This window comes from Delphinus delphis, chromosome 11 (assembly GCF_949987515.2).
Source record: "Delphinus delphis chromosome 11, mDelDel1.2, whole genome shotgun sequence".
In the NCBI taxonomy this organism is placed as follows: Eukaryota; Metazoa; Chordata; class Mammalia; order Artiodactyla; family Delphinidae; genus Delphinus; species Delphinus delphis.
This window is the reverse complement of record NC_082693.1, coordinates 58242765-58259999: the sequence shown is the minus strand read 5'-3', so window position 1 is coordinate 58259999 and position 17235 is coordinate 58242765. Positions and strand designations below refer to the sequence as shown.

Genomic DNA, 17235 nt, shown 5'->3' with positions numbered 1-17235 from the left:
CTCCTCTTTGATAATTCTTTCAAGAAACAAATAAAATAATCCTGCAATTCCTTGAGATGGTAAAATATGAGTATCCCCATAGTCCAGGAGCCACCATCGAAAGCTGAAAAAGTGGATGATACGGGTTGTGAATTCTGCTTATATTCTAATCAAATTTGGAGTAGAATCCTAAAGAGCATATAGCCATTCTCAGTACATATGTGTTTAGAAATATGTAGATATTAATATCATTACTAGTAGTAACAGCGCTATAAAAGAAAAAAATAGAAATGAAAAAAAATCCTTAAGATTATTGCTTAGAGAGGACTATACAGGGAAAAATAAATAAGAGGAAGCAAGGGCATTATACTGTGAAGGTCAGTTTTAGATTTATCAATGGTTCCCTCTTCGCTAAGGCACTTCTCTGTTTCCTTAGATTTCCAGTGGATTTCTATGCCCTGAGCAGAACAATTTTGTAGGAGCCAAGCAGTACCTTGAGAATGGACAAGGTTGTCTCTTTTAACAGTCCCTTCGATGCTGACTAATTATTTTGATAATCTGAAAATCAGGGACAGAATTACAAGTTTTCCATTTTATCTGATGCCAATCACTGAGGAGAAATGTAAATTGTAAAAGTATAAATTACCCTAGATCACTCTGTATTCTATCTTCAATATGAATGCTTCCTTCTTGCCCTTCCCTCCTCTTCTAACCAAATCAACTCTTCAATTTAGTTTAAATATTTGTAGCTTTGATCAACAGTCCTTTATCCTGATTCAGAACAAAGCTGATGACTTCATCTCTAGTGATATAACTAAAAATTTTAGATTTGTAAAAATTCTCTTTTAAACCTCTGAATTCCCTAATCCAGTCTCTCGGGAATAGCAGGCACTCAATAAATGTTGAACAATTAATTAATTAATTATATAAAGTAGGCTTCAGGTTCAAAACCAAGATTTTTTTTAAGTTTAATGTTAAAATGAAATTATTATAGCTCACATTAATAAACATAAAAAATTCCATTGAAAGTTAGAGTGAACATTGGATTCGCTGCCTTTCCTGCTTTAATACTGAAGAGACTACTGGGAAGAAAAATCACCATTAATCGTCTCATTGAATTTAATTGAAATAATGTAAATGAAAGTACTTCGTAAACTGTTATGGTATACACAAATAAGTATTCTTTTCTACCATACAATGTTATAGTTTTGATTAAGCAAATAAAATCTCACTGTGGAAAAAATTTAAGTGGTAAAATCTTGTTAAAAGAAAGTGAAAATGGACATACAGATGGCCAAGAGGCACATGAAAAGCTGCTCAACATCACTAATTATTACAGAAATGCAAATCAAAACTACAATGAGGCATCACCTCACACCGGTTAGAATGGGCATCATCAGAAAATCTACAAACAACAAATGCTGGAGAGGGTGTGGAGAAAAGGGACCCCTCTTGCACTATTGGTAGGAATGTAAATTGATACAGCCACTATGGATAACAGTATGGAGGTTCCTTAAAAAACTACAAATAGAACTACCATACGACCCAGCAATCCCACTACTAGGCATATACCCTGAGAAAACCATAATTCAAAAAGATACATGCACCCCAATATTCATTGCAGCACTATTTACAATAGCCAGGTCATGGAAGCAACCTAAATGCCCATCACGAGACAAATGGATAAAGAAGATGTGGTACATATATACAGTGGAATATTACTCAGCCTTAAAAAGGAACAAAATAGGGTCATTTGTAGAGACGTGGATGGACCTAGAGACTGACACACGGAGTGAAGTAAGTCAGAAAGAGAAAAACAAATATCATATATTAACGCATATACGTGGAATCTAGAAAAATGGTACAGATGAACTGGTTTGCAAGGCAGAAATAGAGACACAGATGTAGAGAACAAATGTATGGACACCAAGGGGGGAAAGCAGGGGCTTGGGGGAGTGGTGGTGGGATGAATTGGGAGATTGGGATTGGCATTGTATACACTAATATGTATAAAATAGATAACTAATAAAAAAGTATAAAATGGTTTATGTTGGTTAGATAAGTGATTATCTATCTATATTCATTTTAGTATTTTAAAAATCAATGTCAAAGTTCATGGCATATTTAAGAAGTTATAACACCATAAGAGATTAAAAAAAGACATTACATTTCTATTTCCTAAATTAGAAATTTCCAGACTTTCATAAGTAAAGTTTCACCCACAGGAAGTACATTGACATATATACTGATCAATCCATTATTTCATCAAAAAGATGAAATAAATGACTGAAGTCTATGCATTTACTATTATTTGTACACATGCTTTTAAAGATCTCACTAGAAACTCTCCTATTCCATTCTTTAAATCTAATCTCAAATAACTCTCTCATGATTAACCTACATCTTCATCCAAAGCATTACTAATGGAATGCAAATGAGATTTACCTTCAATTTCCATAATAATCACTGCAATTTACATTAAATTTACATAATAACAATCATAATTAAGTAGCATTATAGTAATGGTTATAAAAACAACTGTCGTAAATAGCATACACAGAATTCTGAGGGAGACAGAAGCTTTAAGCTATATCGATATTTATTTTACTGTCTTGTTTTACTGGAAATATATTCATGCCCCTAATCTCTTGTAATATTTCTGTTTAACTTCAACACAGAGCTGTAGGGGTATATTACTTTTTTATTTTGAGAATAAGATGATGCATTCTGATTATCTGAAAACCAGGAATGAATTTACTAATTTTCCATTTGTGGCCAACACTTAAAGACAAAGTCTGAGTAAAAGAATTAAATAATCATCTATTTTTGTTACTGCACCATTGTAATGTTATTTCTTTTCTTTTACTTTGCCCAGTTCTATTATTGTCTTGCGTTAGTTTTGTCTCTCATCTTTTTACCTAGTTTTTCTATCTTCTAGAACTGTTTTTCCACTTTGACACTTTTATTCTTTTTGTTTTCCTTCCAGGATAATTAAGTCTCTCCTTGGCTATGCTAACATGGGCATAATGAATAGATAGCTTGACATGTTGTGAGAGGAATCTTTTCTTACACAGAGAATATATTAATTAGGACTAGTGTCAAATTAAAATTGCACTGGACAGAGTTAAATAAGCAAGAATGACTTTATTCAAGATCATTGCAAAAGGGGAAAGAGATTGAATTCAACTGCACTGGAACAAAAAGCAGGAGAGTTTTTAAGCACTGGGATGAGCTACTGGAAAGTATTGAAGGACATTAGGAAGAGGTCGGTCAGTGTGATTAAGTCATCTGTGTCTGCTAATTGATGCTTATCAAAGTTAGGCTCCTACCTCTCACAGAAACTAGAGATAGGGGTATGATCTGTCTTGATTATATTTCAAAGGATGGCTATCAGATTCTTGAAAAAGACATCCTTAGTTGTAAAACCGGTAAAAGCCTGTAAGAAGATTTACATTTCAAAGGGGGAAATGCTGTAAGAATAGAGAGATCAGGGGCCTATAGACAGGAAGGAACCTGTCCAAAGTTTAGACAAGCTGGGAGAACATTCAGGCCATCTTGGTCATTAGGTTTGGCTAAAACTATAGAAAAGTCCAAAATAACTACAGCTACAGCTTGCCTAATTTTTTTTTTTTAAGTTCATTTCTTTCTCACATAAAAGAGTGAAAATTTGCAGTCCAGAGCAAATGGCAGTTTTGTCCTAAGAGGTCTTCAAAATCCAGGTTTCTTCCAGATCACCATTCCCCTATTTTAGGGGGTGCTCATTTTCTTCATAGTAGTAGAACCTCCATTTACATTCCAGGTAGCAAAATGGAGAAAGAGAACCATGATAAAGGCAAATGTCTTGTGTTTGCTGTCTCTTAAGAGAAGTTCCTAGAAGCTTCTGTGGGACATACCTTTTTACATTCTTTTTGTCAGACAGTCTGCACAGTCCAGCATTTTGGATAGCTAAATAAATGTCCATACTTTCCTTCCCACATATACAACAGACTCTTTCATCAAATAAATGATTCTATTTGCATACTCATGTTTACCTCACTTTTGAAGAATTTATGGAAAGTGACAAAAGCAGTCAAAACACAACAAATTTAAAAATTTCTCTTTGCTCCCCTAACACTATAGTTTTGTCAACCCACAGCCTTCTAAGAAAATTCAGGAGACAGTGTCCACAAAATGCATTGCCAAGAAAGAATGAGGTAGCTTTTCAAACTTGAAATATCTGAGTTGCTGTCACATGAATGATTCCATTATGCCATTGAAAAAAGTTCAGATTTCACTAATCTAAGTATATCATTGCTAGTACGAAATTCTTTATTTCTTAACCTTACGTTAAGCAGCTAGTAACTACAAAACCCAGAATAAAAGGAGCTTAAATAAGAAATTTATTTCTCACCGGTATAAATGTCAGAAACTTTATAGTTCAGCAGTGGAGAAGTAGTTTAGAGACTCAAAATACTTCCAGCTCTCCTCTCTGTCATCTCTACAGTGTGTCTTTGTCTTCATTATTCAAGGCAGCATGTACAGTCCGGAACACAAGATCGAAGAAGAGATAAAAAACAGAATGTGAGTGGTTTGCTCTAGGTATCTCTTAAGGAAGTTCCTGGAAACTGCTACAAATCACATATACTTGCATCCCATCTGGACAAAACTTAGTCACATGGAAACACCTAGCTTTAGGACGCTTGGATGATATAATCTTTTTTTTTTCCTTTGCTTTTTAAAAAATTTTTAGTCATACATATGCCTGGCTAACTATGTTATCATTTGGGGAAAAAGGAGAGAAAAATATCGAAGGAAACAGGCAGCTTCTGACACAGGGTGATACAGCCAGTGGTACATTATAACTTTACTGACAATTTGGGCATCTCTTGGGCAAATTCATTTATTCTTTCATTTAGTAAATTCTTATAAAATACAGTCTGTAAACAATCCTTGGAACAATCCTCTGACATAAGTAAACAGACTTGATAACATATTTTTAGAGATGAGGAAACAGACACTGACAAATTAAGTGACATCTGAATGCCACAGTGTTACTGATTTGTGAAGCCTGATCTCTCCCTCCCTTTTGCCCCTTACCAATCAATTCTCCACACAGTAGCCAGTGAGTTTATAAAAATCCATCTGATGATGTGATTACCCTAGTTAAAATTTGTGATATCCTCCTATTATCCTTAGAAGGAAGTCCAAATACTTTAACATAGGTCACAAGGCCTTTTCAAATTCTGAGCTCTTCTCATGTACCCAGGAAACACATCCTACTCTGTGTTCTGTTCTTCACTTGCTCCCAAATATATGCTCATTATACTGAAGTCCTTAACATGGGAGAAACTTCTCTTACTTCCAAGCCATTAAAAGATATTCACTTCATGAGATATATTTTTCTTCTTAATCTGGCACTCACAATTCCTTTGTCTAATTTATGCCTACTATTTTTTTTCTCATTTTTTTTCTAAACTGAGTTATAACAAGCGTATAATGAAGGGCATAAAGTTTACTAATCTTAAGTGTACAGCTTGATAAATTTTTACATTCATATATACCTGCATAACCACCAGCCAGATTAAAGTATAAAATATTTCCAGTACTCCAAAAGCACTCCTGCCCCTTCCTGATTAATAGCTATTCCCCTACCCACAAGGACATAATTTTATGACTTCTTTCACCATGAAAGAGTGTGATAACTTTGTGGAGTGTCACTTGGCTAAGTTAATCTACCTTCCCCAAAATTCAGGTTTTAGTATGTTTCCAGATAAGGTGAGCTACAAGAGACATTCTTACTTGAGAGGTAGAGGACTGAAGGGATACCATGGCCATGTTGTAGCATATACACACCTCTTCCCAGTTACTCAATTAAATGTTAATCTAAGCATTGCTGTAAAGGGATTTTGCAGATATAATTAAAATCCCTAAGCAGTTGACTTTATATTAGGGAGATTACCCTAGGTCATTCTGATTTAGCCAGAAATCCTTTAAAAGAGTTTAGGGCTTCCCTGAAGGGTAGAAACTCCCAACTATAGACATTAGATAAGCTTCAGACCCTGCCCACGGGATTCTAGCTTGCTCCTGATCTTCCCTTGTGATTGGTGGCCTACATGACCTATAGACTTGGAACTTGCATAGCTAGCCTCTACAATTGCATAAGCCAATTTTATATATATATATATATATATATATATATATATAAAATATATAATATATATATTAGATATATATATAAAATAAATATGTGTATATATTTTTCAGAAGGATCCAAAACAATACTGAATATCGGGTTTTTGTTTTGTTTTGCTTTGTTTGCGGTACGCGGGCCTCTCACTGTTGTGGCCTCTCCCGTTGCGGAGCACAGGCTCCAGACACGCAGGCTCAGCGGCCATAGCTCACGGGCCCAGCCACTGCGCGGCATGTGGGATCCTCCCGGACCGGGGCACGAACCCGCGTCCCCTGCATCGGCAGGCGGACTCTCAACCACTGCGCCACCAGGGAAGCCCTGAATATTGTTTTATTCATACATTATGTGTGGTAATAGTATATCAGTGTGGAAAGGAATGATAAACTGGAAGTTCAGTATTGTGGGGACGTGTTGAGAGGGAGGAAGAGGAATGAGCTTGTGAGTTTACGGGAAGGTATAAGATATTTTTTTAAGGAAAATACATGACCTAAAAAAGCTAAAATTTGATAAGCTTGGTGGTGGAGCTATGAGTTTTTGTTATATTATTCTGTACATTTCAGTATTATTGAATTATGTCCTAATAAAAAAAATAGTCACCTGAAATTTAAAAAAAATTAAAGTTCATAGAGCCAGCACAGTGTAATGAAAAAGGCTAAAGTTTGGAGTTAGAAAACTTGGTTTTTGCTTTATGGAATTTTGTGGATGCTCTTCACTTAATGCCAGCCATGTTAAAGATAAACATTGGGGACCAAGTAAATATTTAAAAGTATCCTATGTTTGAGTATAGATAAAACTGGGCCACACAATTGAACAGAGACTTGTATTTCCATCTGCCTCTGGGACTCAGGACTCCAGTGTCTAGACAAAAGATGGGACCAATTAAAAATACCTACTTGGATGGCTTACTGTATGGAGTTTCATAACCAACACTGTGTTTGATTTTTGGTTCTGCCATTTGCTAGTTTTGTGACCTTATTTAAACAGTCTAAGCCCGAGTTTCCACATTTAAAAAATTAGGCTATTTACATCTGCCTTGCAGAGTTTTATGAGGATTAGAGATAAGGTGCTTATTGTTTAGGACGGTGCCTGGCATGGACACAGACACCCAATAACAAACAGCAGTTCTTAATACTAAAGATAATCCCTCTTGGAACAATCCCTAAGATATTTGAATCCTTGTCAGAACAGAAGGATACATATTCATCTTACGGATGATTATTTTAACCTGATTCTAAATGCATATATGTATTCAAAGTAAACAGGAATTATAAGTACATAGATAGCATAGAAATTATTTCAATAATACATTTCAGTTAGCTCCAGAAATATTATTTGTTATGATTTTAACACAAGGTAGATTGCCCACTGCAATCTGTTTGACTTAAAATTATACATAACCCAATTAACTATTTTTAAAAAATTCATGCTTGTTTAGAACAAACACGAAAATAGATCACTCATGGCTTAGGAACATAAAAGTTGTTGGCATAAGTTTGGGGTAAAAATAGGAAATGATGGCTTCTGTGGATACACATTAGGACAGTTTTAAGATGAGCAGCCTTACCGAGAATAGTCTGCCAAGCAATGAGGTAAGATGGGAATTGTTTCCTAACAAAAGGATACCCACTCAGTCTTCTCCTTCTCAGCCTCAGGCTAAAGGAAGATTTCTGCTGCTTTTGTTGGTAACAAATGGGAAGCAAGTTTTAATGAAAATATCATGAGCTTTATAATACATAGAGACTTTTAACTCCAATCCTATCACTTCTCAGTGTTGGTTTCTTCATGTGTGAACCCAAGAATAGTAATGCCTACCTTGCAGTGTTATTTTAAAAATTAAATGAAATAATATGTGTAAAAATATATGATACAAAATTGCTGCTCAATAAACACTGGTTCATTTTACTTTTCCCATCAGTTTTAAGGACTGTCTTGTTTATACTTAGTTCAAGCTCAAAATAAGATGAAGTGTTACACGAGGCATAGATACAAATTCTCCAGGTATGGGTTAGTGCTAAGATGACTAAACTGTACATAAGAATATTAACCTCTCTGATCTGAAAGTTCATAAAACAGTAACATTCTCTCACCAAATTAGAAGGAAATTTTCTAGGTACTTCCTGGGAGTTTGGAGGGACATTTATGGAGAGGAAGGACAATACACTAGATTGGGAAGTAGGGGCCTATGACAATTAATTACACATAGAAGACTGTTGGGGACAAAGCCTATCACTGTGAGCAGACTACCTGGGCATAGAGGCCACATCAGGTATTATACTCCTCATGCACCTATTCACTCTGATGGAAAACAGAGTCAGTGCAGCTAGTCTTGTGGCATATTCTGCCAACAAAATGATGTCCAGCAGACATTCTACAGTAAAAAGATCCCTCCCCCAAGAACAGTTAAGGTTTGCTCAGTGAGAGAAATTATGGAACTTGAGTTGATGATAATTAGTCTTTAAACACTTTTCATGCCAGAGGAAAACAGTGTTGCTAGCCCTTTGGTTTGTCCTCTGGAAAAATGTTTGTAGGTTCCTAGGCAGAAAATTTGAAGGTACCGAAAGTAAATGAATTTCAAAGTATAATTGTTACACTTCCTTATTTTAAATGAATGCATATGGAGGTCATCTTCAACATGGGGGAAGAATTCATAAGAATATAGAAGGGCCTTATTAAGAAAATTTGGGGAAATTATAATTCTCTCTCTCTCTCTCTCTCTCTCTCTCTCTCTATATATATATATATATATATATATATAGAGAGAGAGAGAGAGAGAGAGAGAGAGAGATGAAGAACAAATAAGAGACAGAAAATCCTAAGAAACAAAAAAATCTAGTGTGGATAAAAATTCAGAATGAGTATGCTATTCTACTTTGGGAAAATGGACTGGGTGTATTATAGAACAAAGAAAGGAAAAGGCCCAAACTAAAAAAAAATATATATATATATATACCAAAAGATTATCAGATGGAAAAGAGCAAGCAGAAGATGTGAACCAACAGGACCTACTTTACTGATCAGCTGAAGTAAATCAGCTATAATAATATGACACATCTCTAGTGTCATTGTATACGCAACTCGGCTCTCTGTGTCCTTCTGTTGTTTGTGATAAGAGCAATCATCCTGTTTCCCATTGTTTTTAAAAATATAAACAGAGGTAGGACCAGAAGCTACATTACAAAGAGACTGCCAAAATGTGCTAATAACAGCTAAGATGTTTCATACCTGTCACATTTAGACTCCCTTTACACAAATAATCTAAAGCAAACCAAAAAGCGACAACAGATTATGCCCGCACTATGGAATTTTGAACTGATATTGTGGCTATGTAAGGCAATTCATACAAAATAGAATCTTTTGAAGAAGTTCTAATATCTCCATTCTAAGTGCTTTATAATTCACCATTCATTCTTTCATAACACTTATATTGGGGATCAGTACCTTTCTTTCCCTCTAAGAGAGCTCAAAATCAGCCTTTTAGTCAGAGAATGAGAATTAACCAGGGGTCAAAATATGAGGAAATTAAGACCAGCTTTGTCATCTTATTTCTGATTTCAGTCTGAAATAAAATGGCCACGATATCTTCAATGGAGTAGGCATCATTTTGTTCAGATGATGCTATGCTTAGATGTATGACCATCAGAACTGATGCTGGGGGGAAACGGCAGTAATCCTTAAAAATGATAGTTATACACTTGAAAAAACTTCCAAATGGATTCTTCAATCTAACCAAATTTGTCCTAGTTTGAGTAGATATTGTCATGAAAAAAACTGCTATTTTTTATAAGCTAGAATGACATTTTTAACTAAAATGTAACCTTCTAGAAGGCAAGACTTCTGTTTTGTATTCTTTTCTTTTTCTCTGTATAGCATTTTTCTACCTGCCTACAAGGAGCTCAAAAATAAGAATCACTTGACAGAACTAATTCTTATAAATTTAAGTATTAGCTCTGGAGACTCAAAATGTCCTAAAGTCAATTGTTATTGGTGTTCCCAAATATTAAATTTTTTCTTACTTCCACTCTTTCCTTTCCACCAAACTCTTCTCATTTTACACCTTTGCTTCCTTTTTTTTCTTTTATTGTTTCTTTTCTAACTGTGCCTTTCTATGATAAAAACAATGACACCGTTGACCATTTTGTATTCCCACTGATGGCACTCATAGCTAACGGGATCACTGACCACTGCCCTATTTCCTAGGAAACGAGAAAGTGATGCTGAATTGAGTTAGCTTTAACTGAAAATGTGCACATTAACCCCTGACCAGAGTGCAGGTGAAACAAAAGCTATTGCTAAAAATAGTTCCTTTTTCCTTTTAGTTCATTCACCATTTTTAATAAACTAGAGAAAAGCTATCTTTAGTGTCTCTAGTTCATTTTATGACATTATCATTTACTGGTTTAAGTTTAATGTATAACTAAATAAATTCATTTTTACTTAAAACATAGCTTTCAAAAACAGGTAAATGTATATATTGATGCTTTTGCTAGAAACCCTTTATGATTTGAAACAAAATACCATTTTTTAATTCTCTCACTCCAGTAGCTTATATGGAGCTATATGTTAAACTACGTCTGTCTAGAGTCTTTAACACTCCACCTACTAACATCTGTCCAAAGGGAAAAAAAGGTACAAAAAATTTCAGAAAATAAGGATTTTTCTGAGTTCAGTGTTTCTCAACAAAAGGAGGATGTATAAGTATTCATCAGTATAAAGCACAGAACAAGGATTTAACTGAAGTCATCAAGAATGAGCTTTGTAAAGCTGTTCTCTAGCATCCCTTGGTTATTAGACATTGATTAAATAAGAAGAAACTTTGAAAGAGGTGGAATCTCTGACACATTTGAAATACTCAAGTTTATGGAAACTGTTTTAGATAAAATGAGAACCCCTGCTGATCCTGGCCCACATTTAGAGATACATGAAAACCCTAAGCTTTTTTTATTTCTAAAATAAGTTGTTAAGTGATTTTCTTTTACTTTTTTCTTTTCGGCCCAGATGGACCCACATCTAAACCCCTACTTAATGTTTATGAGGGCATTTCTTGAATAATGGAAATCAATTATAAATTTCCTCTTTTTACTTAAAAATAAATCTTTTATTTTTATTCTAGCTTTATATATTTCAAGATTCTACTTGTTCAAATAAGTGAAATAAACAAACACCAGTCAAATAAACTAGGTTTTTGGATGCTAATCAAATACAGCACTTGAAATTCTGAGCTGCACATTTCCTTCAATATCAGTACAGATTTCTGGAGGTTACATAATACTTGTTTGGATATTGCAATGAGAAACAAGACCATGCTAATCATGGGGAAAAGATCATCATTCCGTTGAACTAAATTCACTTTATGTTCCATTTCTTTGCATCACTAACAATAGGTTTTTTATCCAACTGTGATAATACTTTTGCTGTGAACATACACTTCCCTGTATGAAAGTCACAACAGGCAATTGATGTTGGAATGGCTTAGAAGAAGGAAACATATACATATATGCAACTCATACAGAAAATGGGAAGAAAACTTGCCATGATTAGCAGGATGGTCATACACATCTTAAGTTATAAATGTCATGCACATCTATCAACATTAATTTTTCCTTTCCTTCCTGACAATATCATTGTAGCTTAGCTAATACGATGAATCACCAAAACTTTCAGAGACAAAGGAGCCAGTAACTAAAAGTTGAACTTTCTCAAATAGAGTACTCTTAGAATAGCATTGTGACAAGTGGCAGCACAAATCAATATAGAGTATTAGCCATTCACATTCATAAGGAAAAAAATAATCATTTCACACTGAGAAATATTCAAGGTCCAATAATGCAAAAAAGTGTTTTTATTTGTTATGGTTGTTATAAGGGTTAATAATACTAACCTTCACCTCCTTTTCTCAAGTAAGATAAGTATGGAAAACATTCCTCTAATAGATTTACGCATATATTGTTTATATTAAAATAACTTATTTTATTTGATGAAATAAATTATTAGCCAGCCGAGGTAATTAAACAGAAGTGTCTAGGTCATTAGTTAACTTATTTTAGCCTTCAATCAAGTGTACTACATTTAGTTTCCTGTTTCATTTTTATATTTCTAAGTATCCAGATGTATCCACTTGATACACCCCTGGATATAGGAAAGTATGAACAAGAGACTCCATTTTTGGAAAAGTGAAAAAGGATATTAATCAGTACAGTCACAGCTCATAGGATTGCTGGGAGGGCTGAAGAAATGCTCTCGTGGCTAGACTTCCAAAAATGACTTTTAATACCGCAGTGGTACAGAGCCCCAAGGAGGCTCACTGTCATGATCCATGCCAACAAATTGGATACCCTTTCTTCCTTCATGACTTAGATCCAAACCAAAGTAGCATACGACTCTATGTAATGTGCCAAATCCAAATCACATGTGGAACTACAGCCACAAAGAAACTGAGAATAGTAAATATTGTATCTCCAGCCTCTGCATTCCAGAAAAAAAGTATTAGAATGGGTTTTGAGAGAACTGATACACTTCTCCATTTGTTGTATTTGGAAACCAAAATGTTTATGAGTAAGGGCTAAGTAGACCAAGACTTAATCCCACTGAAGACAATTTTGTTTTACCAAGGAGCACCATAATATACTATAGAAGAATTCCGTTTCTACATGATTTCTAGCTAAAAGGAATGGATGAATCATCAGAAATCCATCACCATTCATTCAGAAAAACCCTAATATTGCTGATGTTCCTGTCTACTGATGGAGAGTCACAATGGTCATTTTCATTTATAAAAATGTGAAAATGATGTTCATGAGACAGAGCATTAATTAATCTAAAATTAGTTGCATCTTATTTTATTTATTTTCAGCTTTATTGAGGTATAACTGATAAACAAAATTGTAAGATATTTAAAGTGTACAACATGATGATTTGATATACATATATATTGTGAAAAGATTCCCCCCATTGAGTTAACATCTCACATATTTACTTTTTTGTGTGTGTGAGAACATTCAACTTCTGCTCTATTAGCAAATTTCAATTATACAATACAGTGTTATCAGCTGTAGTCACCATGTTTTACATTAGATCCTCATACCTTATTCATCCTATAACTGAATGTTCATACCATTTTATCAGCTTCTCCCTATTTTTCCCACCCCTGGCAACCACTTTTCACTTCTCTGTTTCTATGAGTTCAACTTTTTTTTATTTTTAAGAATCCACATATAATGAACCTGTGCAGTATTTTCTTTTTCCATCTGACTCTGACTTATTTCACTTAGCATAATGACCTCCAGGTTCATCCCTGTTGTCACAAGAGGAGGGAGGATGGGTAGATTTATTTTTCATTTACCCATACACAGATGGAATGGCCCTTTTGGGTTTTCTCTTCATGAGATGCTCTCTTAGACTTTATCTGCAGGACACCCCATTATAATTCCATAGCCTCCACAATTTTAAAATTGAAGATTATGAACAATAGGGCTTGGTGGAAAACTTGTGATCAAAAGAGATCTTTGACATTAATATATCTATCTTCCAAGATCCCCATTTTTATAGTGTTTCAGCTTTCTATAGTTACTTTCTTCTCAGCTCAGTGATATGTTTTAATAGTGTCTTCAACTATTTTCTTTCAGAGAGGGTTATGTATGCTGTCTAATATACTGTCAGAAATGTAAATCTCCTTATTTATCTACCAAACTATTCATTTCTTGCTTTTCCAGCTATTCTTATCCTGGACAAAAGACTTTTTGGACACATTAGAGCCAGTGAAGACCTATCACATGGAAAACAAACTAGGTTTATTTTGTGAAACTTGAAAAACAAAGTAAAAATACTCTTATCATAGGTAAAAACGTTTGAAGTTCATGTATACAATACCTATGATATTCTGTTTTCTGTGAGATGAATGCTTATAAGTGATATAGAATTTAATGTCAAATCAATGTGAGGAAGAACATTTGAACACAGCTTTCCCAAAATGGAGGAAGAGAACCACCCTTCATTGGAAGTGTTCCCAAAAGGGCTGAATGATTATTTTTCCATGGGATTAATATAAAATATATTAGTCAGGGGTTGAATAGATGACATCTAAATTTCCTTGCATTCCAATATTCATTTTTTTAATCCTAAAATAAAACATCTACTCTTCTTTAGGTTCCAAATGTCTGAAATATTTTCCGAATTATCAGACATTTCTTCAATTAAACTATTCTCAAATACAGTAATACGTTTTCTAAACATTTCTTGATTCAAGAATTCATTTACTCTTGAATTTCTTCTAAGATGGCAGGAAATAAATGGAATTATTTCCTTATTTTTGTTATGTTTTTCCAAACACATGTTTCAACAATTATCAACTTAAGGAGTTCCATAGTTTGTTTATTTCCTTCTAACTTGTAAATCAGAAAAAAACATGATCACAGATTTAAAATAAAAGTACTTCAACTCTATCATGTTAATATTGAGAGTTCAAAGTTTGATTACATGGAGGAATCAGTATTCATTTTAATAACAGTGTTATCATAAATGTAATCACAAATCATATCAAATTATATGCATACATAAAGACACAGCATCAAAAAATAGCCCAAATTCACACATTAATTTCTTAGTAACCTTACTGTGTAATCTACACAATAATTACCTATGAAGCTATCATTTTCTTTAGAAGTCATATACCATTTGTTCCTCATAGACTTTTTATTTGTTTGCTTTTTTATGTTTTTTGTTTTTATGCTTCAGGAAAACCCATTTCATGCTTCTTGCCACAATCTGGCAAGTCAAAAAATAAAAATATTACAATTGAGTGTTATTTTCCTGACCAAGACCTCAGCATTAAATAAATCTTAGCCTGAACTAACAAATGTCACAAAGTCAAAAGCATGAAAACCCATACAATAATCATATAAAACATTAAAATGATGCTCTAGATCATATAAAATAAATATCAATGCAATATGCACATTGATTATGTGGGGGAAGAAACCTACAGCAAATAACATATAACTACTGTATCCAAAATTTGAGCTAAAACTATTAGCTTAGCTAGAAGAGGCATCAAACATTTAATTAAGAGGGATTTTGTTTTATCTTCTTAGACTTTAGAAGGGTATATAGAGGGAGATGATCCTGGTACTTTAAGAAGATTTATAAGGATCTCTGAGTCATGCTTTCTTTTTCCTCATATAAATTTCTCAGTAGTAGGCAAAAACTTTCAAAAATCACTATGCTGACCTTGGAGGTATGCTTTAAGTAGTATATTTACTGCTTCTAGTTTTGTTTTTTCCACTGAAAAGCATTTAAAATGTGAGGTGCTACCTTTTACCCATCTCCAGCAAGAAGGAAGCAGTTTTGTCCATTATGTTCAGGATTTATTCTGTCTCCTGAGAGCTCACAGCCCTCCCTAATTCAAATATTTATTTCCGTTTGTCCCTTCATAGCTTTCAACTTTCCCACCCCAACTTAGCTCTCAGTGGCTTTGAATAAACTAAGAAAAACAAAGAAAAGTCAAAGTGACATTTTTTGCAAAATTCCCTGCTGAATGTGAATTGGTGACTTGGTTATGATGAAAATTAAAGGTGTAAAGATTATATCTTAATAAGAGATAACATTATTGAATAGCTTCTGTGCATGATGAATGATGCTAGCACTTTACATTGCTTTATCTCCAATACTCACACTAACATTGACAACAAAATTTTATTTCCATTTTAGGGATGAAGAAATCAGGTGCAGAGGATTTAAGTAATTTTCCCAAAGTCCCACACATAGTGAATGGAAAGCTAGGATTTGGATAAAATCAGTCTATCTCTAAACCCTGTCTGTATTTTTTTCCTTCCACATTGATCTTCTAGGAACATAGAGAGTGATGAGGAAATTCATTTGGGTTTTAATTTCTAGAAAGGTAGATAGATATGCTTGCTAATTTGTTTTCACGCAATTCCATAAACATTTCTTAAATTGTTATTTTGAGAACACTGTATTATGCAGATTGTAGGGAATATTCAAAATATCTTTTAGACAACATCTTAAATTCGGGATGCTTATAGTCTAGAAATGAAGTAAAGTAGATCCATCTATCTATATGGATTCTGTCAAAAGATAGATATCTATCTTTTGATCCATTGGTCAATGTGATAGATCAGGCTGCTATAATATATTATCATAGACTGGGTGGCTTTTAAACAACATCGACTTATTTCTCATAGTTCTGGAGGCTGGGAAGTCCAAGATCAAGGTGCCAGCATATTCACTATCTGATGAGAGCCCTCTTTCTGGTTCATAGACAGCCATCCTCTCCATGTGTCCTCACATGTTGGAAAAAGAGCAAGTGAGCCATCTAAGGTCTCTTTTACAAGGCACTAATCCCATTCACGATGGTTCCACCCTCATGGCCTCATTACCTCCCAAAAGCTCAATCTCCAAATACCACCACGTTGGAGATTAGACTTCAACATATGAATTTTGGGTGGACACAAACATCCAGTCTATTGCAGTCAACTATATGCATCCTGATTCTGTTTTCAGCATCAGACCCAATTAATGTTCACATACAGACATAAAATCTTTTCATCTTTTTCTTCCTGTAATATAGCAAACAATCTTGCTAAGGTGATTTCTGCAGTCTGTTTTTACTATTGAAGAAGATTTCAGAGAATCATCAAACAGATAGATTTGGCTTTAGCTGCATAAAAAAGTAGTTTGATTTATTTTGCAAATAAACAATACAAAGGGGGTGTTGTGGATTACTCTTATATGATGCCAGCCCCTCAGGTTTCCTTTGTTCATCAACCTACACAGCTTAGGCAAATTCTGCTGAAAATGTTTCCTGATGGGCACATACATATAGAATCACAGATAACTGGGATATCCTCACTGAAATACAGCCACTAGATAAGCTCCCGCAAGTTACAGTCTCAGTTCAGAGATTTTGGAGTTTAACATTGTGTACTCGAATGCTTCCAAATCCATTCTGGGTGTTCTATCCAGCATTTGTATTCAATGGTTCAACCAAAAAGTAAATTAAAAGCTGAAATAAACTCAATATATTCATTGAGCTTTTTACCCCTAACCAAAGCAAATGTAAAACTGTTTCTAGG

The 17235-nt window shown here is 34.2% G+C and overlaps 1 long non-coding RNA gene across 1 annotated transcript in view; it reads right to left on the bottom strand.

The window, feature by feature from the left end:
* Positions 1–4487, bottom strand: part of LOC132433246 (uncharacterized) — a 39767-nt gene extending 35280 nt beyond the window's left edge. Inside the window, exon 1 of the long non-coding RNA XR_009521098.1 lies at positions 4370–4487. This is a non-coding gene — a long non-coding RNA (uncharacterized lncRNA). The remainder of the gene's footprint in view (positions 1–4369) is intronic.
* Between the last annotated feature and the right edge of the window lie 12748 nt (positions 4488–17235).